The sequence below is a fragment of the Platichthys flesus genome, chromosome 8 (assembly GCF_949316205.1).
Source record: "Platichthys flesus chromosome 8, fPlaFle2.1, whole genome shotgun sequence".
NCBI lineage: Eukaryota > Metazoa > Chordata > Actinopteri > Pleuronectiformes > Pleuronectidae > Platichthys > Platichthys flesus.
Genome location: NC_084952.1, coordinates 21,735,394 through 21,759,976, shown reverse-complemented (window position 1 = coordinate 21,759,976; position 24,583 = coordinate 21,735,394). Strand labels below are relative to the sequence as shown.

At 39.4% G+C, this 24,583-nt stretch overlaps 38 non-coding genes across 38 annotated transcripts; all 38 read left to right on the top strand.

Annotated features, from left to right (window-relative positions):
- The first annotated feature begins 533 nt into the window (after window positions 1–533).
- On the top strand, window positions 534–607 carry trnan-guu (transfer RNA asparagine (anticodon GUU)). The gene has a single exon. It is a non-coding gene; the product is annotated as a tRNA-Asn (tRNA).
- A 703-nt stretch (window positions 608–1,310) lies between these two features.
- Window positions 1,311–1,384, top strand: trnan-guu (transfer RNA asparagine (anticodon GUU)). The gene has a single exon. It is a non-coding gene; the product is annotated as a tRNA-Asn (tRNA).
- Window positions 1,385–2,146: 762 nt separating this feature from the next.
- trnan-guu (transfer RNA asparagine (anticodon GUU)) lies at window positions 2,147–2,220 on the top strand. The gene has a single exon. It is a non-coding gene; the product is annotated as a tRNA-Asn (tRNA).
- Window positions 2,221–2,566: 346 nt separating this feature from the next.
- On the top strand, window positions 2,567–2,640 carry trnan-guu (transfer RNA asparagine (anticodon GUU)). The gene has a single exon. It is a non-coding gene; the product is annotated as a tRNA-Asn (tRNA).
- A 761-nt stretch (window positions 2,641–3,401) lies between these two features.
- trnan-guu (transfer RNA asparagine (anticodon GUU)) lies at window positions 3,402–3,475 on the top strand. The gene has a single exon. It is a non-coding gene; the product is annotated as a tRNA-Asn (tRNA).
- A 315-nt stretch (window positions 3,476–3,790) lies between these two features.
- On the top strand, window positions 3,791–3,864 carry trnan-guu (transfer RNA asparagine (anticodon GUU)). The gene has a single exon. It is a non-coding gene; the product is annotated as a tRNA-Asn (tRNA).
- A 347-nt stretch (window positions 3,865–4,211) lies between these two features.
- trnan-guu (transfer RNA asparagine (anticodon GUU)) lies at window positions 4,212–4,285 on the top strand. Its single transcript has one exon. It is a non-coding gene; the product is annotated as a tRNA-Asn (tRNA).
- Window positions 4,286–4,632: 347 nt separating this feature from the next.
- On the top strand, window positions 4,633–4,706 carry trnan-guu (transfer RNA asparagine (anticodon GUU)). The gene has a single exon. It is a non-coding gene; the product is annotated as a tRNA-Asn (tRNA).
- Window positions 4,707–5,443: 737 nt separating this feature from the next.
- Window positions 5,444–5,517, top strand: trnan-guu (transfer RNA asparagine (anticodon GUU)). Its single transcript has one exon. It is a non-coding gene; the product is annotated as a tRNA-Asn (tRNA).
- Window positions 5,518–6,220: 703 nt separating this feature from the next.
- trnan-guu (transfer RNA asparagine (anticodon GUU)) lies at window positions 6,221–6,294 on the top strand. Its single transcript has one exon. It is a non-coding gene; the product is annotated as a tRNA-Asn (tRNA).
- Window positions 6,295–7,056: 762 nt separating this feature from the next.
- Window positions 7,057–7,130, top strand: trnan-guu (transfer RNA asparagine (anticodon GUU)). Its single transcript has one exon. It is a non-coding gene; the product is annotated as a tRNA-Asn (tRNA).
- Window positions 7,131–7,476: 346 nt separating this feature from the next.
- On the top strand, window positions 7,477–7,550 carry trnan-guu (transfer RNA asparagine (anticodon GUU)). The gene has a single exon. It is a non-coding gene; the product is annotated as a tRNA-Asn (tRNA).
- A 762-nt stretch (window positions 7,551–8,312) lies between these two features.
- trnan-guu (transfer RNA asparagine (anticodon GUU)) lies at window positions 8,313–8,386 on the top strand. The gene has a single exon. It is a non-coding gene; the product is annotated as a tRNA-Asn (tRNA).
- A 347-nt stretch (window positions 8,387–8,733) lies between these two features.
- Window positions 8,734–8,807, top strand: trnan-guu (transfer RNA asparagine (anticodon GUU)). The gene has a single exon. It is a non-coding gene; the product is annotated as a tRNA-Asn (tRNA).
- A 348-nt stretch (window positions 8,808–9,155) lies between these two features.
- Window positions 9,156–9,229, top strand: trnan-guu (transfer RNA asparagine (anticodon GUU)). The gene has a single exon. It is a non-coding gene; the product is annotated as a tRNA-Asn (tRNA).
- A 737-nt stretch (window positions 9,230–9,966) lies between these two features.
- On the top strand, window positions 9,967–10,040 carry trnan-guu (transfer RNA asparagine (anticodon GUU)). The gene has a single exon. It is a non-coding gene; the product is annotated as a tRNA-Asn (tRNA).
- Window positions 10,041–10,743: 703 nt separating this feature from the next.
- trnan-guu (transfer RNA asparagine (anticodon GUU)) lies at window positions 10,744–10,817 on the top strand. Its single transcript has one exon. It is a non-coding gene; the product is annotated as a tRNA-Asn (tRNA).
- Window positions 10,818–11,579: 762 nt separating this feature from the next.
- Window positions 11,580–11,653, top strand: trnan-guu (transfer RNA asparagine (anticodon GUU)). Its single transcript has one exon. It is a non-coding gene; the product is annotated as a tRNA-Asn (tRNA).
- A 346-nt stretch (window positions 11,654–11,999) lies between these two features.
- On the top strand, window positions 12,000–12,073 carry trnan-guu (transfer RNA asparagine (anticodon GUU)). Its single transcript has one exon. It is a non-coding gene; the product is annotated as a tRNA-Asn (tRNA).
- Window positions 12,074–12,835: 762 nt separating this feature from the next.
- trnan-guu (transfer RNA asparagine (anticodon GUU)) lies at window positions 12,836–12,909 on the top strand. The gene has a single exon. It is a non-coding gene; the product is annotated as a tRNA-Asn (tRNA).
- A 347-nt stretch (window positions 12,910–13,256) lies between these two features.
- On the top strand, window positions 13,257–13,330 carry trnan-guu (transfer RNA asparagine (anticodon GUU)). The gene has a single exon. It is a non-coding gene; the product is annotated as a tRNA-Asn (tRNA).
- A 348-nt stretch (window positions 13,331–13,678) lies between these two features.
- On the top strand, window positions 13,679–13,752 carry trnan-guu (transfer RNA asparagine (anticodon GUU)). The gene has a single exon. It is a non-coding gene; the product is annotated as a tRNA-Asn (tRNA).
- A 737-nt stretch (window positions 13,753–14,489) lies between these two features.
- On the top strand, window positions 14,490–14,563 carry trnan-guu (transfer RNA asparagine (anticodon GUU)). The gene has a single exon. It is a non-coding gene; the product is annotated as a tRNA-Asn (tRNA).
- Window positions 14,564–15,266: 703 nt separating this feature from the next.
- Window positions 15,267–15,340, top strand: trnan-guu (transfer RNA asparagine (anticodon GUU)). The gene has a single exon. It is a non-coding gene; the product is annotated as a tRNA-Asn (tRNA).
- Window positions 15,341–16,102: 762 nt separating this feature from the next.
- trnan-guu (transfer RNA asparagine (anticodon GUU)) lies at window positions 16,103–16,176 on the top strand. Its single transcript has one exon. It is a non-coding gene; the product is annotated as a tRNA-Asn (tRNA).
- Window positions 16,177–16,490: 314 nt separating this feature from the next.
- trnan-guu (transfer RNA asparagine (anticodon GUU)) lies at window positions 16,491–16,564 on the top strand. The gene has a single exon. It is a non-coding gene; the product is annotated as a tRNA-Asn (tRNA).
- Window positions 16,565–17,326: 762 nt separating this feature from the next.
- trnan-guu (transfer RNA asparagine (anticodon GUU)) lies at window positions 17,327–17,400 on the top strand. The gene has a single exon. It is a non-coding gene; the product is annotated as a tRNA-Asn (tRNA).
- Window positions 17,401–17,746: 346 nt separating this feature from the next.
- On the top strand, window positions 17,747–17,820 carry trnan-guu (transfer RNA asparagine (anticodon GUU)). Its single transcript has one exon. It is a non-coding gene; the product is annotated as a tRNA-Asn (tRNA).
- Window positions 17,821–18,582: 762 nt separating this feature from the next.
- trnan-guu (transfer RNA asparagine (anticodon GUU)) lies at window positions 18,583–18,656 on the top strand. The gene has a single exon. It is a non-coding gene; the product is annotated as a tRNA-Asn (tRNA).
- Window positions 18,657–19,003: 347 nt separating this feature from the next.
- On the top strand, window positions 19,004–19,077 carry trnan-guu (transfer RNA asparagine (anticodon GUU)). Its single transcript has one exon. It is a non-coding gene; the product is annotated as a tRNA-Asn (tRNA).
- A 348-nt stretch (window positions 19,078–19,425) lies between these two features.
- On the top strand, window positions 19,426–19,499 carry trnan-guu (transfer RNA asparagine (anticodon GUU)). The gene has a single exon. It is a non-coding gene; the product is annotated as a tRNA-Asn (tRNA).
- A 737-nt stretch (window positions 19,500–20,236) lies between these two features.
- Window positions 20,237–20,310, top strand: trnan-guu (transfer RNA asparagine (anticodon GUU)). Its single transcript has one exon. It is a non-coding gene; the product is annotated as a tRNA-Asn (tRNA).
- Window positions 20,311–20,625: 315 nt separating this feature from the next.
- trnan-guu (transfer RNA asparagine (anticodon GUU)) lies at window positions 20,626–20,699 on the top strand. Its single transcript has one exon. It is a non-coding gene; the product is annotated as a tRNA-Asn (tRNA).
- A 762-nt stretch (window positions 20,700–21,461) lies between these two features.
- On the top strand, window positions 21,462–21,535 carry trnan-guu (transfer RNA asparagine (anticodon GUU)). The gene has a single exon. It is a non-coding gene; the product is annotated as a tRNA-Asn (tRNA).
- Window positions 21,536–21,881: 346 nt separating this feature from the next.
- trnan-guu (transfer RNA asparagine (anticodon GUU)) lies at window positions 21,882–21,955 on the top strand. The gene has a single exon. It is a non-coding gene; the product is annotated as a tRNA-Asn (tRNA).
- A 1,183-nt stretch (window positions 21,956–23,138) lies between these two features.
- On the top strand, window positions 23,139–23,212 carry trnan-guu (transfer RNA asparagine (anticodon GUU)). The gene has a single exon. It is a non-coding gene; the product is annotated as a tRNA-Asn (tRNA).
- A 347-nt stretch (window positions 23,213–23,559) lies between these two features.
- Window positions 23,560–23,633, top strand: trnan-guu (transfer RNA asparagine (anticodon GUU)). Its single transcript has one exon. It is a non-coding gene; the product is annotated as a tRNA-Asn (tRNA).
- Window positions 23,634–23,948: 315 nt separating this feature from the next.
- Window positions 23,949–24,022, top strand: trnan-guu (transfer RNA asparagine (anticodon GUU)). The gene has a single exon. It is a non-coding gene; the product is annotated as a tRNA-Asn (tRNA).
- The last annotated feature ends 561 nt before the right edge of the window (window positions 24,023–24,583 follow it).

The following is a 24,583-nucleotide window of genomic DNA, read 5'->3' as shown; positions in this document are numbered from 1 at the left end:
CTGTATTGTCAAGCTTTGAATGTAAATTAAATATGCAATATAAATTCACACAATTCAATATTAATGGAAGAGTTGTCCTAGGCCCCTCTCCTTTCAGATCAAAGGAAGTGGGTCTCTGTGGCACCATTGGTTAGCGCGTTCGGCTGTTAACCGAAAGGATGGTGGTTCAAGCCCACCCAGGGACGCATGCACTTTTATGAAATAGGTAGTTTGATTGTAAAAAAACAATCTTCTTTCTGTGAACAGAGGGAACGGTTGGAAAACTGTATGATGAAACCCACAGAACAAGCAGGCAACAAAATAAACAGCATTATACACCTATTCCTTAAATAAGACCCAATTAGACACACTAAGTCCATCAACAACTCCTGAATTATCTATATTTAGTTAAAAAAAATCCACCTGGACACATTAAGAGCCATCTGCATTGACAAGCTGTATTTGTGAATTAAATATGCAATATGAATTCACACAATTCCATATTAATGGAAGAGCTGTCCTAGGCCACTCTCCTTTCAGATCAAAGGAAGCGGGTCTCTGTGGTGCAATTGGTTAGCGCGTTCGGCTGTTAACTGAAAGGATGGTGGTTCAAGCCCACCCAGGGACGAATGCACTTTTATGAAATAGGTGGTTTTATCTTGAAAACCAATCTTCTTTCCTTTTACAGAGGGAAGGTTTGGAAAACCATATGATGAAACTCACAGAACAAGCAGGCAATAAATTAGACAGCATTATACACCTATTTCTTCAACAGGTCCTGATTTATCTATATTTAGTGAAAAAAAATCCAGCTGGACACATTATGAAACCACTGTATTGTCAAGCTTTGAATGTAAATTAAATATGCAATATAAATTCACACAATTCAATATTAATGGAAGAGTTGTCCTAGGCCACTCTCCTTTCAGGTCAAAGGAGGCAAGTCTCTGTGGCGCAATTGGTTAGCGCTTTAGGCTGTTAACCGAAAGGATGGTGGTTCAAGCCCACCCAGGGACGCATGCACTTTTATGAAATAGGTGGTTTTATCGTGAAAACCAATCTTCTTTCCTTGAACAGACGGAAGGTTGGGAAAACCATATGATGAAACTCACAGAACAAGCAGGCAATGAAATAGACAGCATTATACACCTATTTCTTCAACAGGTCCTGATTTATCTATATTTAGTGAAAAAAATCCAGCTGGACACATTATGAAACCACTGTATTGTCAAGCTTTGAATGTAAATTAAATATGCAAAACGAGATCAAACAAATCCATATAAATGGACGAGCTGTCCTAGGCCACTCCCCTTTGAGATTAAAGGAGGCAAGTCTCTGTGGCGCAATTGGTTAGCGCGTTCGGCTGTTAACCGAAAGGATGGTGGTTCAAGCCCACCCAGGGACGCATGCACTTTTATGAAATAGGTAGTTTGATCGTGAAAACGAATCTTCTTTCTGTGAATAGAGGGAAGGGTAGGGAAAACTGTATGATGAAACCCAAAGAACAAGCAGGCAACAAAATAAATAGCATTATACACCTATTCCTTAAATAAGACCCAATTAGACACACTAAGTCCTTCAACAACTCCTGAATTATCTATATTTAGTTAAAAAAAATCCACCTGGATACATTAAGAGCCCTCTGCATTGACAAGCTGTATTTGTGAGTAATATGCAATATGCAATATGCACAATTCCATATTAATGGAAGAGCTGTCCTAGGCCACTCTCCTTTCAGATCAAAGGAGGCAAGTTTCTGTGGCGCAATTGGTTAGCGCGTTTAACTGAAAGGATGGTGGTTCAAGCCCACCCAGGGACGCATGCACTTTTATGAAATAGGTAGTTTGATCGTAAAAAAACAATCTTCTTTCTGTGAACAGAGGGAACGGTTGGAAAACTGTATGATGAAACCCAAAGAACAAGCAGGCAACAAAATAAACAGCATTATACACCTATTTCTAAAATAAGACCCAATTAGACACACTGAGTCCTTCAACAACTCCTGAATTATCTATATTTAGTTAAAAAAAATCCACCTGGAGACATTAAGAGCCCTCTGCATTGACAAGCTGTATTCGTGAATTAAATATGCAATATGAATTCACACAATTCCATATTAATGGAAGAGCTGTCCTAGGCCACTCTCCTTTCAGATCAAAGGAAGCGGGTCTCTGTGGCGCAATTGGTTAGCGCGTTCGGCTGTTAACTGAAAGGATGGTGGTTCAAGCCCACCCAGGGACGCATGCACTTTTATGAAATAAGTGGTTTTATCATGAAAACCAATCTTCTTTCCTTGAACAGAGGGAAGGTTGGGAAAACCATATGATGAAACTCACAGAACAAGCAGGCAATAAAATAGACAGCATTATGCACCTATTCCTAAAATAAGACCCAATTAGACACACTGAGTCCTTCAACAACTCCTGATTTATCTATATTTAGTGAAAAAAATCCAGCTGGACACATTATGAAACCATTGTATTGTCAAGCTTTGAATGTAAATTAAATATGCAAAACGAGATCAAACAAATCCATATAAATGGACGAGCTGTCCTAGGCCACTCCCCTTTGAGATTAAAGGAGGCAAGTCTCTGTGGCGCAATTGGTTAGCGCGTTCGGCTGTTAACCGAAAGGATGGTGGTTCAAGCCCACCCAGGGACGCATGCACTTTTATGAAATAGGTAGTTTGATCGTGAAAACCAATCTTCTTTCTGTGAATAGAGGGAAGGGTAGGGAAAACTGTATGATGAAACCCAAAGAACAAGCAGGCAACAAAATAAATAGCATTATACACCTATTCCTTAAATAAGACCCAATTAGACACACTAAGTCCTTCAACAACTCCTGAATTATCTATATTTAGTTAAAAAAAATCCACCTGGATACATTAAGAGCCCTCTGCATTGACAAGCTGTATTTGTGAGTAATATGCAATATGCAATATGCACAATTCCATATTAATGGAAGAGCTGTCCTAGGCCACTCTCCTTTCAGATCAAAGGAGGCAAGTTTCTGTGGCGCAATTGGTTAGCGCGTTTAACTGAAAGGATGGTGGTTCAAGCCCACCCAGGGACGCATGCACTTTTATGAAATAGGTAGTTTGATCGTAAAAAAACAATCTTCTTTCTGTGAACAGAGGGAACGGTTGGAAAACTGTATGATGAAACCCAAAGAACAAGCAGGCAACAAAATAAACAGCATTATACACCTATTTCTAAAATAAGACCCAATTAGACACACTGAGTCCTTCAACAACTCCTGAATTATCTATATTTAGTTAAAAAAAATCCACCTGGAGACATTAAGAGCCCTCTGCATTGACAAGCTGTATTTGTGAATTAAATATGCAATATGAATTCACACGTTCCATATTAATGGAAGAGCTGTCCTAGGCCACTCTCCTTTCAGATCAAAGGCAGTGGGTCTCTGTGGCGCAATTGGTTAGCGCGTTCGGCTGTTAACTGAAAGGATGGTGGTTCAAGCCCACCCAGGGACGCATGCACTTTTATGAAATAGGTGGTTTTATCATGAAAACCAATCTTCTTTCCTTTTACAGAGGGAAGGTTTGGAAAACCATATGATGAAACTCACAGAACAAGCAGGCAATAAAATAGACAGCATTATACACCTATTTCTTCAGCAGGTCCTGATTTATCTATATTTAGTGAAAAAAAAACCAGCTGGACACATTATGAAACCACTGTATTGTCAAGCTTTGAATGTAAATTAAATATGCAATATAAATTCACACAATTCAATATTAATGGAAGAGTTGTCCTAGGCCACTCTCCTTTCAGATCAAAGGAAGTGGGTCTCTGTGGCGCAATTGGTTAGCGCGTTCGGCTGTTAACCGAAAGGATGGTGGTTCAAGCCCACCCAGGGACGCATGCACTTTTATGAAATAGGTAGTTTGATTGTAAAAAAACAATCTTCTTTCTGTGAACAGAGGGAACGGTTGGAAAACTGTATGATGAAACCCACAGAACAAGCAGGCAACAAAATAAACAGCATTATACACCTATTCCTTAAATAAGACCCAATTAGACACACTAAGTCCATCAACAACTCCTGAATTATCTATATTTAGTTAAAAAAATCCACCTGGAGACATTAAGAGCCCTCTGCATTGACAAGCTGTATTCGTGAATTAAATATGCAATATGAATTCACACAATTCCATATTAATGGAAGAGCTGTCCTAGGCCACTCTCCTTTCAGATCAAAGGAAGCGGGTCTCTGTGGCGCAATTGGTTAGCGCGTTCGGCTGTTAACTGAAAGGATGGTGGTTCAAGCCCACCCAGGGACGCATGCACTTTTATGAAATAGGTGGTTTTATCATGAAAACCAATCTTCTTTCCTTGAACAGAGGGAAGGTTGGGAAAACCATATGATGAAACTCACAGAACAAGCAGGCAATAAAATAGACAGCATTATGCACCTATTCCTAAAATAAGACCCAATTAGCCACACTGAGTCCTTCAACAACTCCTGAATTATCTATATTTAGTTAAAAAAAATCCACCTGGACACATTAAGAGCCATCTGCATTGACAAGCTGTATTTGTGAATTAAATATGCAATATGAATTCACACAATTCCATATTAATGGAAGAGCTGTCCTAGGCCACTCTCCTTTCAGATCAAAGGAAGTGGGTCTCTGTGGCGCAATTGGTTAGTGCGTTCGGCTGTTAACTGAAAGGATGGTGGTTCAAGCCCACCCAGGGACGCATGCACTTTTATGAAATAGGTGGTTTTATCATGAAAACCAATCTTCTTTCCTTTTACAGAGGGAAGGTTTGGAAAACCATATGATGAAACTCACAGAACAAGCAGGCAATAAAATAGACAGCATTATACACCTATTTCTTCAGCAGGTCCTGATTTATCTATATTTAGTGAAAAAAAAACCAGCTGGACACATTATGAAACCACTGTATTGTCAAGCTTTGAATGTAAATTAAATATGCAATATAAATTCACACAATTCAATATTAATGGAAGAGTTGTCCTAGGCCCCTCTCCTTTCAGATCAAAGGAAGTGGGTCTCTGTGGCACCATTGGTTAGCGCGTTCGGCTGTTAACCGAAAGGATGGTGGTTCAAGCCCACCCAGGGACGCATGCACTTTTATGAAATAGGTAGTTTGATTGTAAAAAAACAATCTTCTTTCTGTGAACAGAGGGAACGGTTGGAAAACTGTATGATGAAACCCACAGAACAAGCAGGCAACAAAATAAACAGCATTATACACCTATTCCTTAAATAAGACCCAATTAGACACACTAAGTCCATCAACAACTCCTGAATTATCTATATTTAGTTAAAAAAAATCCACCTGGACACATTAAGAGCCATCTGCATTGACAAGCTGTATTTGTGAATTAAATATGCAATATGAATTCACACAATTCCATATTAATGGAAGAGCTGTCCTAGGCCACTCTCCTTTCAGATCAAAGGAAGCGGGTCTCTGTGGTGCAATTGGTTAGCGCGTTCGGCTGTTAACTGAAAGGATGGTGGTTCAAGCCCACCCAGGGACGAATGCACTTTTATGAAATAGGTGGTTTTATCTTGAAAACCAATCTTCTTTCCTTTTACAGAGGGAAGGTTTGGAAAACCATATGATGAAACTCACAGAACAAGCAGGCAATAAATTAGACAGCATTATACACCTATTTCTTCAACAGGTCCTGATTTATCTATATTTAGTGAAAAAAAATCCAGCTGGACACATTATGAAACCACTGTATTGTCAAGCTTTGAATGTAAATTAAATATGCAATATAAATTCACACAATTCAATATTAATGGAAGAGTTGTCCTAGGCCACTCTCCTTTCAGGTCAAAGGAGGCAAGTCTCTGTGGCGCAATTGGTTAGCGCTTTAGGCTGTTAACCGAAAGGATGGTGGTTCAAGCCCACCCAGGGACGCATGCACTTTTATGAAATAGGTGGTTTTATCGTGAAAACCAATCTTCTTTCCTTGAACAGACGGAAGGTTGGGAAAACCATATGATGAAACTCACAGAACAAGCAGGCAATGAAATAGACAGCATTATACACCTATTTCTTCAACAGGTCCTGATTTATCTATATTTAGTGAAAAAAATCCAGCTGGACACATTATGAAACCACTGTATTGTCAAGCTTTGAATGTAAATTAAATATGCAAAACGAGATCAAACAAATCCATATAAATGGACGAGCTGTCCTAGGCCACTCCCCTTTGAGATTAAAGGAGGCAAGTCTCTGTGGCGCAATTGGTTAGCGCGTTCGGCTGTTAACCGAAAGGATGGTGGTTCAAGCCCACCCAGGGACGCATGCACTTTTATGAAATAGGTAGTTTGATCGTGAAAACCAATCTTCTTTCTGTGAATAGAGGGAAGGGTAGGGAAAACTGTATGATGAAACCCAAAGAACAAGCAGGCAACAAAATAAATAGCATTATACACCTATTCCTTAAATAAGACCCAATTAGACACACTAAGTCCTTCAACAACTCCTGAATTATCTATATTTAGTTAAAAAAAATCCACCTGGATACATTAAGAGCCCTCTGCATTGACAAGCTGTATTTGTGAGTAATATGCAATATGCAATATGCACAATTCCATATTAATGGAAGAGCTGTCCTAGGCCACTCTCCTTTCAGATCAAAGGAGGCAAGTTTCTGTGGCGCAATTGGTTAGCGCGTTTAACTGAAAGGATGGTGGTTCAAGCCCACCCAGGGACGCATGCACTTTTATGAAATAGGTAGTTTGATCGTAAAAAAACAATCTTCTTTCTGTGAACAGAGGGAACGGTTGGAAAACTGTATGATGAAACCCAAAGAACAAGCAGGCAACAAAATAAACAGCATTATACACCTATTTCTAAAATAAGACCCAATTAGACACACTGAGTCCTTCAACAACTCCTGAATTATCTATATTTAGTTAAAAAAAATCCACCTGGAGACATTAAGAGCCCTCTGCATTGACAAGCTGTATTCGTGAATTAAATATGCAATATGAATTCACACAATTCCATATTAATGGAAGAGCTGTCCTAGGCCACTCTCCTTTCAGATCAAAGGAAGCGGGTCTCTGTGGCGCAATTGGTTAGCGCGTTCGGCTGTTAACTGAAAGGATGGTGGTTCAAGCCCACCCAGGGACGCATGCACTTTTATGAAATAAGTGGTTTTATCATGAAAACCAATCTTCTTTCCTTGAACAGAGGGAAGGTTGGGAAAACCATATGATGAAACTCACAGAACAAGCAGGCAATAAAATAGACAGCATTATGCACCTATTCCTAAAATAAGACCCAATTAGACACACTGAGTCCTTCAACAACTCCTGATTTATCTATATTTAGTGAAAAAAATCCAGCTGGACACATTATGAAACCATTGTATTGTCAAGCTTTGAATGTAAATTAAATATGCAAAACGAGATCAAACAAATCCATATAAATGGACGAGCTGTCCTAGGCCACTCCCCTTTGAGATTAAAGGAGGCAAGTCTCTGTGGCGCAATTGGTTAGCGCGTTCGGCTGTTAACCGAAAGGATGGTGGTTCAAGCCCACCCAGGGACGCATGCACTTTTATGAAATAGGTAGTTTGATCGTGAAAACCAATCTTCTTTCTGTGAATAGAGGGAAGGGTAGGGAAAACTGTATGATGAAACCCAAAGAACAAGCAGGCAACAAAATAAATAGCATTATACACCTATTCCTTAAATAAGACCCAATTAGACACACTAAGTCCTTCAACAACTCCTGAATTATCTATATTTAGTTAAAAAAAATCCACCTGGATACATTAAGAGCCCTCTGCATTGACAAGCTGTATTTGTGAGTAATATGCAATATGCAATATGCACAATTCCATATTAATGGAAGAGCTGTCCTAGGCCACTCTCCTTTCAGATCAAAGGAGGCAAGTTTCTGTGGCGCAATTGGTTAGCGCGTTTAACTGAAAGGATGGTGGTTCAAGCCCACCCAGGGACGCATGCACTTTTATGAAATAGGTAGTTTGATCGTAAAAAAACAATCTTCTTTCTGTGAACAGAGGGAACGGTTGGAAAACTGTATGATGAAACCCAAAGAACAAGCAGGCAACAAAATAAACAGCATTATACACCTATTTCTAAAATAAGACCCAATTAGACACACTGAGTCCTTCAACAACTCCTGAATTATCTATATTTAGTTAAAAAAAATCCACCTGGAGACATTAAGAGCCCTCTGCATTGACAAGCTGTATTCGTGAATTAAATATGCAATATGAATTCACACAATTCCATATTAATGGAAGAGCTGTCCTAGGCCACTCTCCTTTCAGATCAAAGGAAGCGGGTCTCTGTGGCGCAATTGGTTAGCGCGTTCGGCTGTTAACTGAAAGGATGGTGGTTCAAGCCCACCCAGGGACGCATGCACTTTTATGAAATAAGTGGTTTTATCATGAAAACCAATCTTCTTTCCTTGAACAGAGGGAAGGTTGGGAAAACCATATGATGAAACTCACAGAACAAGCAGGCAATAAAATAGACAGCATTATGCACCTATTCCTAAAATAAGACCCAATTAGACACACTGAGTCCTTCAACAACTCCTGAATTATCTATATTTAGTTAAAAAAAATCCACCTGGACACATTAAGAGCCATCTGCATTGACAAGCTGTATTTGTGAATTAAATATGCAATATGAATTCACACAATTCCATATTAATGGAAGAGCTGTCCTAGGCCACTCTCCTTTCAGATCAAAGGAAGTGGGTCTCTGTGGCGCAATTGGTTAGTGCGTTCGGCTGTTAACTGAAAGGATGGTGGTTCAAGCCCACCCAGGGACGAATGCACTTTTATGAAATAGGTAGTTTGATCGTAAAAAAACAATCTTCTTTCTGTGAACAGAGGGAACGGTTGGAAAACTGTATGATGAAACCCACAGAACAAGCAGGCAATAAAATAGACAGCATTATGCACCTATTCCTAAAATAAGACCCAATTAGCCACACTGAGTCCTTCAACAACTCCTGAATTATCTATATTTAGTTAAAAAAAATCCACCTGGACACATTAAGAGCCATCTGCATTGACAAGCTGTATTTGTGAATTAAATATGCAATATGAATTCACACAATTCCATATTAATGGAAGAGCTGTCCTAGGCCACTCTCCTTTCAGATCAAAGGAAGTGGGTCTCTGTGGCGCAATTGGTTAGTGCGTTCGGCTGTTAACTGAAAGGATGGTGGTTCAAGCCCACCCAGGGACGCATGCACTTTTATGAAATAGGTGGTTTTATCATGAAAACCAATCTTCTTTCCTTTTACAGAGGGAAGGTTTGGAAAACCATATGATGAAACTCACAGAACAAGCAGGCAATAAAATAGACAGCATTATACACCTATTTCTTCAGCAGGTCCTGATTTATCTATATTTAGTGAAAAAAAAACCAGCTGGACACATTATGAAACCACTGTATTGTCAAGCTTTGAATGTAAATTAAATATGCAATATAAATTCACACAATTCAATATTAATGGAAGAGTTGTCCTAGGCCCCTCTCCTTTCAGATCAAAGGAAGTGGGTCTCTGTGGCACCATTGGTTAGCGCGTTCGGCTGTTAACCGAAAGGATGGTGGTTCAAGCCCACCCAGGGACGCATGCACTTTTATGAAATAGGTAGTTTGATTGTAAAAAAACAATCTTCTTTCTGTGAACAGAGGGAACGGTTGGAAAACTGTATGATGAAACCCACAGAACAAGCAGGCAACAAAATAAACAGCATTATACACCTATTCCTTAAATAAGACCCAATTAGACACACTAAGTCCATCAACAACTCCTGAATTATCTATATTTAGTTAAAAAAAATCCACCTGGACACATTAAGAGCCATCTGCATTGACAAGCTGTATTTGTGAATTAAATATGCAATATGAATTCACACAATTCCATATTAATGGAAGAGCTGTCCTAGGCCACTCTCCTTTCAGATCAAAGGAAGCGGGTCTCTGTGGTGCAATTGGTTAGCGCGTTCGGCTGTTAACTGAAAGGATGGTGGTTCAAGCCCACCCAGGGACGAATGCACTTTTATGAAATAGGTGGTTTTATCTTGAAAACCAATCTTCTTTCCTTTTACAGAGGGAAGGTTTGGAAAACCATATGATGAAACTCACAGAACAAGCAGGCAATAAATTAGACAGCATTATACACCTATTTCTTCAACAGGTCCTGATTTATCTATATTTAGTGAAAAAAAATCCAGCTGGACACATTATGAAACCACTGTATTGTCAAGCTTTGAATGTAAATTAAATATGCAATATAAATTCACACAATTCAATATTAATGGAAGAGTTGTCCTAGGCCACTCTCCTTTCAGGTCAAAGGAGGCAAGTCTCTGTGGCGCAATTGGTTAGCGCTTTAGGCTGTTAACCGAAAGGATGGTGGTTCAAGCCCACCCAGGGACGCATGCACTTTTATGAAATAGGTGGTTTTATCGTGAAAACCAATCTTCTTTCCTTGAACAGACGGAAGGTTGGGAAAACCATATGATGAAACTCACAGAACAAGCAGGCAATGAAATAGACAGCATTATACACCTATTTCTTCAACAGGTCCTGATTTATCTATATTTAGTGAAAAAAATCCAGCTGGACACATTATGAAACCACTGTATTGTCAAGCTTTGAATGTAAATTAAATATGCAAAACGAGATCAAACAAATCCATATAAATGGACGAGCTGTCCTAGGCCACTCCCCTTTGAGATTAAAGGAGGCAAGTCTCTGTGGCGCAATTGGTTAGCGCGTTCGGCTGTTAACCGAAAGGATGGTGGTTCAAGCCCACCCAGGGACGCATGCACTTTTATGAAATAGGTAGTTTGATCGTGAAAACCAATCTTCTTTCTGTGAATAGAGGGAAGGGTAGGGAAAACTGTATGATGAAACCCAAAGAACAAGCAGGCAACAAAATAAATAGCATTATACACCTATTCCTTAAATAAGACCCAATTAGACACACTAAGTCCTTCAACAACTCCTGAATTATCTATATTTAGTTAAAAAAAATCCACCTGGATACATTAAGAGCCCTCTGCATTGACAAGCTGTATTTGTGAGTAATATGCAATATGCAATATGCACAATTCCATATTAATGGAAGAGCTGTCCTAGGCCACTCTCCTTTCAGATCAAAGGAGGCAAGTTTCTGTGGCGCAATTGGTTAGCGCGTTTAACTGAAAGGATGGTGGTTCAAGCCCACCCAGGGACGCATGCACTTTTATGAAATAGGTAGTTTGATCGTAAAAAAACAATCTTCTTTCTGTGAACAGAGGGAACGGTTGGAAAACTGTATGATGAAACCCAAAGAACAAGCAGGCAACAAAATAAACAGCATTATACACCTATTTCTAAAATAAGACCCAATTAGACACACTGAGTCCTTCAACAACTCCTGAATTATCTATATTTAGTTAAAAAAAATCCACCTGGAGACATTAAGAGCCCTCTGCATTGACAAGCTGTATTCGTGAATTAAATATGCAATATGAATTCACACAATTCCATATTAATGGAAGAGCTGTCCTAGGCCACTCTCCTTTCAGATCAAAGGAAGCGGGTCTCTGTGGCGCAATTGGTTAGCGCGTTCGGCTGTTAACTGAAAGGATGGTGGTTCAAGCCCACCCAGGGACGCATGCACTTTTATGAAATAAGTGGTTTTATCATGAAAACCAATCTTCTTTCCTTGAACAGAGGGAAGGTTGGGAAAACCATATGATGAAACTCACAGAACAAGCAGGCAATAAAATAGACAGCATTATGCACCTATTCCTAAAATAAGACCCAATTAGACACACTGAGTCCTTCAACAACTCCTGATTTATCTATATTTAGTGAAAAAAATCCAGCTGGACACATTATGAAACCATTGTATTGTCAAGCTTTGAATGTAAATTAAATATGCAAAACGAGATCAAACAAATCCATATAAATGGACGAGCTGTCCTAGGCCACTCCCCTTTGAGATTAAAGGAGGCAAGTCTCTGTGGCGCAATTGGTTAGCGCGTTCGGCTGTTAACCGAAAGGATGGTGGTTCAAGCCCACCCAGGGACGCATGCACTTTTATGAAATAGGTAGTTTGATCGTGAAAACCAATCTTCTTTCTGTGAATAGAGGGAAGGGTAGGGAAAACTGTATGATGAAACCCAAAGAACAAGCAGGCAACAAAATAAATAGCATTATACACCTATTCCTTAAATAAGACCCAATTAGACACACTAAGTCCTTCAACAACTCCTGAATTATCTATATTTAGTTAAAAAAAATCCACCTGGATACATTAAGAGCCCTCTGCATTGACAAGCTGTATTTGTGAGTAATATGCAATATGCAATATGCACAATTCCATATTAATGGAAGAGCTGTCCTAGGCCACTCTCCTTTCAGATCAAAGGAGGCAAGTTTCTGTGGCGCAATTGGTTAGCGCGTTTAACTGAAAGGATGGTGGTTCAAGCCCACCCAGGGACGCATGCACTTTTATGAAATAGGTAGTTTGATCGTAAAAAAACAATCTTCTTTCTGTGAACAGAGGGAACGGTTGGAAAACTGTATGATGAAACCCAAAGAACAAGCAGGCAACAAAATAAACAGCATTATACACCTATTTCTAAAATAAGACCCAATTAGACACACTGAGTCCTTCAACAACTCCTGAATTATCTATATTTAGTTAAAAAAAATCCACCTGGAGACATTAAGAGCCCTCTGCATTGACAAGCTGTATTCGTGAATTAAATATGCAATATGAATTCACACAATTCCATATTAATGGAAGAGCTGTCCTAGGCCACTCTCCTTTCAGATCAAAGGAAGCGGGTCTCTGTGGCGCAATTGGTTAGCGCGTTCGGCTGTTAACTGAAAGGATGGTGGTTCAAGCCCACCCAGGGACGCATGCACTTTTATGAAATAAGTGGTTTTATCATGAAAACCAATCTTCTTTCCTTGAACAGAGGGAAGGTTGGGAAAACCATATGATGAAACTCACAGAACAAGCAGGCAATAAAATAGACAGCATTATGCACCTATTCCTAAAATAAGACCCAATTAGACACACTGAGTCCTTCAACAACTCCTGAATTATCTATATTTAGTTAAAAAAAATCCACCTGGACACATTAAGAGCCATCTGCATTGACAAGCTGTATTTGTGAATTAAATATGCAATATGAATTCACACAATTCCATATTAATGGAAGAGCTGTCCTAGGCCACTCTCCTTTCAGATCAAAGGAAGTGGGTCTCTGTGGCGCAATTGGTTAGTGCGTTCGGCTGTTAACTGAAAGGATGGTGGTTCAAGCCCACCCAGGGACGAATGCACTTTTATGAAATAGGTAGTTTGATCGTAAAAAAACAATCTTCTTTCTGTGAACAGAGGGAACGGTTGGAAAACTGTATGATGAAACCCACAGAACAAGCAGGCAATAAAATAGACAGCATTATGCACCTATTCCTAAAATAAGACCCAATTAGCCACACTGAGTCCTTCAACAACTCCTGAATTATCTATATTTAGTTAAAAAAAATCCACCTGGACACATTAAGAGCCATCTGCATTGACAAGCTGTATTTGTGAATTAAATATGCAATATGAATTCACACAATTCCATATTAATGGAAGAGCTGTCCTAGGCCACTCTCCTTTCAGATCAAAGGAAGTGGGTCTCTGTGGCGCAATTGGTTAGTGCGTTCGGCTGTTAACTGAAAGGATGGTGGTTCAAGCCCACCCAGGGACGCATGCACTTTTATGAAATAGGTGGTTTTATCATGAAAACCAATCTTCTTTCCTTTTACAGAGGGAAGGTTTGGAAAACCATATGATGAAACTCACAGAACAAGCAGGCAATAAAATAGACAGCATTATACACCTATTTCTTCAGCAGGTCCTGATTTATCTATATTTAGTGAAAAAAAAACCAGCTGGACACATTATGAAACCACTGTATTGTCAAGCTTTGAATGTAAATTAAATATGCAATATAAATTCACACAATTCAATATTAATGGAAGAGTTGTCCTAGGCCCCTCTCCTTTCAGATCAAAGGAAGTGGGTCTCTGTGGCACCATTGGTTAGCGCGTTCGGCTGTTAACCGAAAGGATGGTGGTTCAAGCCCACCCAGGGACGCATGCACTTTTATGAAATAGGTAGTTTGATTGTAAAAAAACAATCTTCTTTCTGTGAACAGAGGGAACGGTTGGAAAACTGTATGATGAAACCCACAGAACAAGCAGGCAACAAAATAAACAGCATTATACACCTATTCCTTAAATAAGACCCAATTAGACACACGAAGTCCATCAACAACTCCTGAATTATCTATATTTAGTTAAAAAAAATCCACCTGGACACATTAAGAGCCATCTGCATTGACAAGCTGTATTTGTGAATTAAATATGCAATATGAATTCACACAATTCCATATTAATGGAAGAGCTGTCCTAGGCCACTCTCCTTTCAGATCAAAGGAAGCGGGTCTCTGTGGTGCAATTGGTTAGCGCGTTCGGCTGTTAACTGAAAGGATGGTGGTTCAAGCCCACCCAGGGACGAATGCACTTTTATGAAATAGGTGGTTTTATCTTGAAAACCAATCTTCTTTCCTTTTACAGAGGGAAGGTTTGGAAAACCATATGATGAAACTCACAGAACAAGCAGGCAATAAATTAGACAGCATTATACACCTATTTCTTCAACAGGTCCTGATTTATCTATATTTAGTGAAAAAAAATCCAGCTGGACACATTATGAAACCACTGTATTGTCAAGCTTTGAATGTAAATTAAATATGCAATATAAATTCACACAATTCAATATTAATGGAAGAGTTGTCCTAGGCCACTCTCCTTTCAGGTCAAAGGAGGCAAGTCTCTGTGGCGCAATTGGTTAGCGCTTTAGGCTGTTAACCGAAAGGATGGTGGTTCAAGCCCACCCAGGGACGCATGCACTTTTATGAAATAGGTGGTTTTATCGTGAAAACCAATCTTCTTTCCTTGAACAGACGGAAGGTTGGGAAAACCATATGATGAAACTCACAGAACAAGCAGGCAATGAAATAGACAGCATTATACACCTATTTCTTCAACAGGTCCTGATTTATCTATATTTAGTGAAAAAAATCCAGCTGGACACATTATGAAACCACTGTATTGTCAAGCTTTGAATGTAAATTAAATATGCAAAACGAGATCAAACAAATCCATATAAATGGACGAGCTGTCCTAGGCCACTCCCCTTTGAGATTAAAGGAGGCAAGTCTCTGTGGCGCAATTGGTTAGCGCGTTCGGCTGTTAACCGAAAGGATGGTGGTTCAAGCCCACCCAGGGACGCATGCACTTTTATGAAATAGGTAGTTTGATCGTGAAAACCAATCTTCTTTCTGTGAATAGAGGGAAGGGTAGGGAAAACTGTATGATGAAACCCAAAGAACAAGCAGGCAACAAAATAAATAGCATTATACACCTATTCCTTAAATAAGACCCAATTAGACACACTAAGTCCTTCAACAACTCCTGAATTATCTATATTTAGTTAAAAAAAATCCACCTGGATACATTAAGAGCCCTCTGCATTGACAAGCTGTATTTGTGAGTAATATGCAATATGCAATATGCACAATTCCATATTAATGGAAGAGCTGTCCTAGGCCACTCTCCTTTCAGATCAAAGGAGGCAAGTTTCTGTGGCGCAATTGGTTAGCGCGTTTAACTGAAAGGATGGTGGTTCAAGCCCACCCAGGGACGCATGCACTTTTATGAAATAGGTAGTTTGATCGTAAAAAAACAATCTTCTTTCTGTGAACAGAGGGAACGGTTGGAAAACTGTATGATGAAACCCAAAGAACAAGCAGGCAACAAAATAAACAGCATTATACACCTATTTCTAAAATAAGACCCAATTAGACACACTGAGTCCTTCAACAACTCCTGAATTATCTATATTTAGTTAAAAAAAATCCACCTGGAGACATTAAGAGCCCTCTGCATTGACAAGCTGTATTCGTGAATTAAATATGCAATATGAATTCACACAATTCCATATTAATGGAAGAGCTGTCCTAGGCCACTCTCCTTTCAGATCAAAGGAAGCGGGTCTCTGTGGCGCAATTGGTTAGCGCGTTCGGCTGTTAACTGAAAGGATGGTGGTTCAAGCCCACCCAGGGACGCATGCACTTTTATGAAATAAGTGGTTTTATCATGAAAACCAATCTTCTTTCCTTTTACAGAGGGAAGGTTTGGAAAACCATATGATGAAACTCACAGAACAAGCAGGCAATGAAATAGACAGCATTATACACCTATTTCTTCAACAGGTCCTGATTTATCTATATTTAGTGAAAAAAATCCAGCTGGACACATTATGAAACCACTGTATTGTCAAGCTTTGAATGTAAATTAAATATGCAAAACGAGATCAAACAAATCCATATAAATGGACGAGCTGTCCTAGGCCACTCCCCTTTGAGATTAAAGGAGGCAAGTCTCTGTGGCGCAATTGGTTAGCGCGTTCGGCTGTTAACCGAAAGGATGGTGGTTCAAGCCCACCCAGGGACGCATGCACTTTTATGAAATAGGTAGTTTGATCGTGAAAACCAATCTTCTTTCTGTGAATAGAGGGAAGGGTAGGGAAAACTGTATGATGAAACCCAAAGAACAAGCAGGCAACAAAATAAATAGCATTATACACCTATTCCTTAAATAAGACCCAATTAGACACACTAAGTCCTTCAACAACTCCTGAATTATCTATATTTAGTTAAAAAAAATCCACCTGGATACATTAAGAGCCCTCTGCATTGACAAGCTGTATTTGTGAGTAATATGCAATATGCAATATGCACAATTCCATATTAATGGAAGAGCTGTCCTAGGCCACTCTCCTTTCAGATCAAAGGAGGCAAGTTTCTGTGGCGCAATTGGTTAGCGCGTTTAACTGAAAGGATGGTGGTTCAAGCCCACCCAGGGACGCATGCACTTTTATGAAATAGGTAGTTTGATCGTAAAAAAACAATCTTCTTTCTGTGAACAGAGGGAACGGTTGGAAAACTGTATGATGAAACCCAAAGAACAAGCAGGCAACAAAATAAACAGCATTATACACCTATTTCTAAAATAAGACCCAATTAGACACACTGAGTCCTTCAACAACTCCTGAATTATCTATATTTAGTTAAAAAAAATCCACCTGGAGACATTAAGAGCCCTCTGCATTGACAAGCTGTATTCGTGAATTAAATATGCAATATGAATTCACACAATTCCATATTAATGGAAGAGCTGTCCTAGGCCACTCTCCTTTCAGATCAAAGGAAGCGGGTCTCTGTGGCGCAATTGGTTAGCGCGTTCGGCTGTTAACTGAAAGGATGGTGGTTCAAGCCCACCCAGGGACGCATGCACTTTTATGAAATAAGTGGTTTTATCATGAAAACCAATCTTCTTTCCTTGAACAGAGGGAAGGTTGGGAAAACCATATGATGAAACTCACAGAACAAGCAGGCAATAAAATAGACAGCATTATGCACCTATTCCTAAAATAAGACCCAATTAGACACACTGAGTCCTTCAACAACTCCTGATTTATCTATATTTAGTGAAAAAAATCCAGCTGGACACATTATGAAACCATTGTATTGTCAAGCTTTGAATGTAAATTAAATATGCAAAACGAGATCAAACAAATCCATATAAATGGACGAGCTGTCCTAGGCCACTCCCCTTTGAGATTAAAGGAGGCAAGTCTCTGTGGCGCAATTGGTTAGCGCGTTCGGCTGTTAACCGAAAGGATGGTGGTTCAAGCCCACCCAGGGACGCATGCACTTTTATGAAATAGGTAGTTTGATCGTGAAAACCAATCTTCTTTCTGTGAATAGAGGGAAGGGTAGGGAAAACTGTATGATGAAACCCAAAGAACAAGCAGGCAACAAAATAAATAGCATTATACACCTATTCCTTAAATAAGACCCAATTAGACACACTAAGTCCTTCAACAACTCCTGAATTATCTATATTTAGTTAAAAAAAATCCACCTGGATACATTAAGAGCCCTCTGCATTGACAAGCTGTATTTGTGAGTAATATGCAATATGCAATATGCACAATTCCATATTAATGGAAGAGCTGTCCTAGGCCACTCTCCTTTCAGATCAAAGGAGGCAAGTTTCTGTGGCGCAATTGGTTAGCGCGTTTAACTGAAAGGATGGTGGTTCAAGCCCACCCAGGGACGCATGCACTTTTATGAAATAGGTAGTTTGATCGTAAAAAAACAATCTTCTTTCTGTGAACAGAGGGAACGGTTGGAAAACTGTATGATGAAACCCAAAGAACAAGCAGGCAACAAAATAAACAGCATTATACACCTATTTCTAAAATAAGACCCAATTAGACACACTGAGTCCTTCAACAACTCCTGAATTATCTATATTTAGTTAAAAAAAATCCACCTGGAGACATTAAGAGCCCTCTGCATTGACAAGCTGTATTCGTGAATTAAATATGCAATATGAATTCACACAATTCCATATTAATGGAAGAGCTGTCCTAGGCCACTCTCCTTTCAGATCAAAGGAAGCGGGTCTCTGTGGCGCAATTGGTTAGCGCGTTCGGCTGTTAACTGAAAGGATGGTGGTTCAAGCCCACCCAGGGACGCATGCACTTTTATGAAATAAGTGGTTTTATCATGAAAACCAATCTTCTTTCCTTGAACAGAGGGAAGGTTGGGAAAACCATATGATGAAACTCACAGAACAAGCAGGCAATAAAATAGACAGCATTATGCACCTATTCCTAAAATAAGACCCAATTAGACACACTGAGTCCTTCAACAACTCCTGAATTATCTATATTTAGTTAAAAAAAATCCACCTGGACACATTAAGAGCCATCTGCATTGACAAGCTGTATTTGTGAATTAAATATGCAATATGAATTCACACAATTCCATATTAATGGAAGAGCTGTCCTAGGCCACTCTCCTTTCAGATCAAAGGAAGTGGGTCTCTGTGGCGCAATTGGTTAGTGCGTTCGGCTGTTAACTGAAAGGATGGTGGTTCAAGCCCACCCAGGGACGAATGCACTTTTATGAAATAGGTAGTTTGATCGTAAAAAAACAATCTTCTTTCTGTGAACAGAGGGAACGGTTGGAAAACTGTATGATGAAACCCACAGAACAAGCAGGCAATAAAATAGACAGCATTATGCACCTATTCCTAAAATAAGACCCAATTAGCCACACTGAGTCCTTCAACAACTCCTGAATTATCTATATTTAGTTAAAAAAAATCCACCTGGACACATTAAGAGCCATCTGCATTGACAAGCTGTATTTGTGAATTAAATATGCAATATGAATTCACACAATTCCATATTAATGGAAGAGCTGTCCTAGGCCACTCTCCTTTCAGATCAAAGGAAGTGGGTCTCTGTGGCGCAATTGGTTAGTGCGTTCGGCTGTTAACTGAAAGGATGGTGGTTCAAGCCCACCCAGGGACGCATGCACTTTTATGAAATAGGTGGTTTTATCATGAAAACCAATCTTCTTTCCTTTTACAGAGGGAAGGTTTGGAAAACCATATGATGAAACTCACAGAACAAGCAGGCAATAAAATAGACAGCATTATACACCTATTTCTTCAGCAGGTCCTGATTTATCTATATTTAGTGAAAAAAAAACCAGCTGGACACATTATGAAACCACTGTATTGTCAAGCTTTGAATGTAAATTAAATATGCAATATAAATTCACACAATTCAATATTAATGGAAGAGTTGTCCTAGGCCCCTCTCCTTTCAGATCAAAGGAAGTGGGTCTCTGTGGCACCATTGGTTAGCGCGTTCGGCTGTTAACCGAAAGGATGGTGGTTCAAGCCCACCCAGGGACGCATGCACTTTTATGAAATAGGTAGTTTGATTGTAAAAAAACAATCTTCTTTCTGTGAACAGAGGGAACGGTTGGAAAACTGTATGATGAAACCCACAGAACAAGCAGGCAACAAAATAAACAGCATTATACACCTATTCCTTAAATAAGACCCAATTAGACACACTAAGTCCATCAACAACTCCTGAATTATCTATATTTAGTTAAAAAAAATCCACCTGGACACATTAAGAGCCATCTGCATTGACAAGCTGTATTTGTGAATTAAATATGCAATATGAATTCACACAATTCCATATTAATGGAAGAGCTGTCCTAGGCCACTCTCCTTTCAGATCAAAGGAAGCGGGTCTCTGTGGTGCAATTGGTTAGCGCGTTCGGCTGTTAACTGAAAGGATGGTGGTTCAAGCCCACCCAGGGACGAATGCACTTTTATGAAATAGGTGGTTTTATCTTGAAAACCAATCTTCTTTCCTTTTACAGAGGGAAGGTTTGGAAAACCATATGATGAAACTCACAGAACAAGCAGGCAATAAATTAGACAGCATTATACACCTATTTCTTCAACAGGTCCTGATTTATCTATATTTAGTGAAAAAAAATCCAGCTGGACACATTATGAAACCACTGTATTGTCAAGCTTTGAATGTAAATTAAATATGCAAAACGAGATCAAACAAATCCATATAAATGGACGAGCTGTCCTAGGCCACTCCCCTTTGAGATTAAAGGAGGCAAGTCTCTGTGGCGCAATTGGTTAGCGCGTTCGGCTGTTAACCGAAAGGATGGTGGTTCAAGCCCACCCAGGGACGCATGCACTTTTATGAAATAGGTAGTTTGATCGTGAAAACCAATCTTCTTTCTGTGAATAGAGGGAAGGGTAGGGAAAACTGTATGATGAAACCCAAAGAACAAGCAGGCAACAAAATAAATAGCATTATACACCTATTCCTTAAATAAGACCCAATTAGACACACTAAGTCCTTCAACAACTCCTGAATTATCTATATTTAGTTAAAAAAAATCCACCTGGATACATTAAGAGCCCTCTGCATTGACAAGCTGTATTTGTGAGTAATATGCAATATGCAATATGCACAATTCCATATTAATGGAAGAGCTGTCCTAGGCCACTCTCCTTTCAGATCAAAGGAGGCAAGTTTCTGTTGCGCAATTGGTTAGCGCGTTTAACTGAAAGGATGGTGGTTCAAGCCCACCCAGGGACGCATGCACTTTTATGAAATAGGTAGTTTGATCGTAAAAAAACAATCTTCTTTCTGTGAACAGAGGGAACGGTTGGAAAACTGTATGATGAAACCCAAAGAACAAGCAGGCAACAAAATAAACAGCATTATACACCTATTTCTAAAATAAGACCCAATTAGACACACTGAGTCCTTCAACAACTCCTGAATTATCTATATTTAGTTAAAAAAAATCCACCTGGAGACATTAAGAGCCCTCTGCATTGACAAGCTGTATTCGTGAATTAAATATGCAATATGAATTCACACAATTCCATATTAATGGAAGAGCTGTCCTAGGCCACTCTCCTTTCAGATCAAAGGAAGCGGGTCTCTGTGGCGCAATTGGTTAGCGCGTTCGGCTGTTAACTGAAAGGATGGTGGTTCAAGCCCACCCAGGGACGCATGCACTTTTATGAAATAAGTGGTTTTATCATGAAAACCAATCTTCTTTCCTTGAACAGAGGGAAGGTTGGGAAAACCATATGATGAAACTCACAGAACAAGCAGGCAATAAAATAGACAGCATTATGCACCTATTCCTAAAATAAGACCCAATTAGACACACTGAGTCCTTCAACAACTCCTGATTTATCTATATTTAGTGAAAAAAATCCAGCTGGACACATTATGAAACCATTGTATTGTCAAGCTTTGAATGTAAATTAAATATGCAAAACGAGATCAAACAAATCCATATAAATGGACGAGCTGTCCTAGGCCACTCCCCTTTGAGATTAAAGGAGGCAAGTCTCTGTGGCGCAATTGGTTAGCGCGTTCGGCTGTTAACCGAAAGGATGGTGGTTCAAGCCCACCCAGGGACGCATGCACTTTTATGAAATAGGTAGTTTGATCGTGAAAACCAATCTTCTTTCTGTGAATAGAGGGAAGGGTAGGGAAAACTGTATGATGAAACCCAAAGAACAAGCAGGCAACAAAATAAATAGCATTATACACCTATTCCTTAAATAAGACCCAATTAGACACACTAAGTCCTTCAACAACTCCTGAATTATCTATATTTAGTTAAAAAAAATCCACCTGGATACATTAAGAGCCCTCTGCATTGACAAGCTGTATTTGTGAGTAATATGCAATATGCAATATGCACAATTCCATATTAATGGAAGAGCTGTCCTAGGCCACTCTCCTTTCAGATCAAAGGAGGCAAGTTTCTGTGGCGCAATTGGTTAGCGCGTTTAACTGAAAGGATGGTGGTTCAAGCCCACCCAGGGACGCATGCACTTTTATGAAATAGGTAGTTTGATCGTAAAAAAACAATCTTCTTTCTGTGAACAGAGGGAACGGTTGGAAAACTGTATGATGAAACCCAAAGAACAAGCAGGCAACAAAATAAACAGCATTATACACCTATTTCTAAAATAAGACCCAATTAGACACACTGAGTCCTTCAACAACTCCTGAATTATCTATATTTAGTTAAAAAAAATCCACCTGGAGACATTAAGAGCCCTCTGCATTGACAAGCTGTATTCGTGAATTAAATATGCAATATGAATTCACACAATTCCATATTAATGGAAGAGCTGTCCTAGGCCACTCTCCTTTCAGATCAAAGGAAGCGGGTCTCTGTGGCGCAATTGGTTAGCGCGTTCGGCTGTTAACTGAAAGGATGGTGGTTCAAGCCCACCCAGGTACGCATGCACTTTTATGAAATAAGTGGTTTTATCATGAAAACCAATCTTCTTTCCTTGAACAGAGGGAAGGTTGGGAAAACCATATGATGAAACTCACAGAACAAGCAGGCAATAAAATAGACAGCATTATGCACCTATTCCTAAAATAAGACCCAATTAGACACACTGAGTCCTTCAACAACTCCTGAATTATCTATATTTAGTTAAAAAAAATCCACCTGGACACATTAAGAGCCATCTGCATTGACAAGCTGTATTTGTGAATTAAATATGCAATATGAATTCACACAATTCCATATTAATGGAAGAGCTGTCCTAGGCCACTCTCCTTTCAGATCAAAGGAAGTGGGTCTCTGTGGCGCAATTGGTTAGTGCGTTCGGCTGTTAACTGAAAGGATGGTGGTTCAAGCCCACCCAGGGACGAATGCACTTTTATGAAATAGGTAGTTTGATCGTAAAAAAACAATCTTCTTTCTGTGAACAGAGGGAACGGTTGGAAAACTGTATGATGAAACCCACAGAACAAGCAGGCAACAAAATAAACAGCATTATACACCTATTTCTAAAATAAGACCCAATTAGACACACTGAGTCCTTCAACAACTCCTGAATTATCTATATTTAGTTAAAAAAAATCCACCTGGAGACATTAAGAGCCCTCTGCATTGACAAGCTGTATTTGTGAATTAAATATGCAATATGAAATCACAAATTCCATATTAATGGAAGAGCTGTCCTAGGCCACTCTCCTTTCAGATCAAAGGAAGCGGGTCTCTGTGGCGCAATTGGTTAGCGCGTTCGGCTGTTAACTGAAAGGATGGTGGTTCAAGCCCACCCAGGGACGCATGCACTTTTATGAAATAGGTGGTTTTATCATGAAAACCAATCTTCTTTCCGTTTACAGAGGGAAGGTTTGGAAAACCATATGATGAAACTCACAGAACAAGCAGGCAATAAAATAGACAGCATTATACACCTATTTCTTCAACTGGTCCTGATTTATCTATATTTAGTGAAAAAAAATCCAGCTGGACACATTATGAAACCACTGTATTGTCAAGCTTTGAATGTAAATTAAATATGCAATATAAATTCACACAATTCAATATTAATGGAAGAGTTGTCCTAGGCCACTCTCCTTTCAGATCAAAGAAAGTGGGTCTCTGTGGCGCAATTGGTTAGCGCGTTTGGCTGTTAACCGAAAGGATGGTGGTTCAAGCCCACCCAGGGACGCATGCACTTTTATGAAATAGGTAGTTTGATCGTAAAAAAACAATCTTCTTTCTGTGAACAGAGGGAACGGTTGGAAAACTGTATGATGAAACCCACAGAACAAGCAGGCAACAAAATAAACAGCATTATACACCTATTCCTTAAATAAGACCCAATTAGACACACTAAGACCTTCAACAACTCCTGAATTATCTATATTTAGTTAAAAAAAATCCACCTGGAGACATTAAGAGCCCTCTGCATTGACAAGCTGTATTTGTGAATTAAGTAAGCAATATGAATTCACACAATTCCATATTAATGGAAGAGCTGTCCTAGGCCACTCTCCTTTCAGATCAAAGGAGGCAAGTTTCTGTGGCGCAATTGGTTAGCGCGTTTAACTGAAAGGATGATGGTTCAAGCCCACCCAGGGACGCATGCACTTTTATGAAATAGGTAGTTTGATCGTAAAAAAACAATCTTCTTTCTGTGAACAGAGGGAACGGTTGGAAAACTGTATGATGAAACCCACAGAACAAGCAGGCAACAAAATAAACAGCATTATACACCTATTTCTAAAAT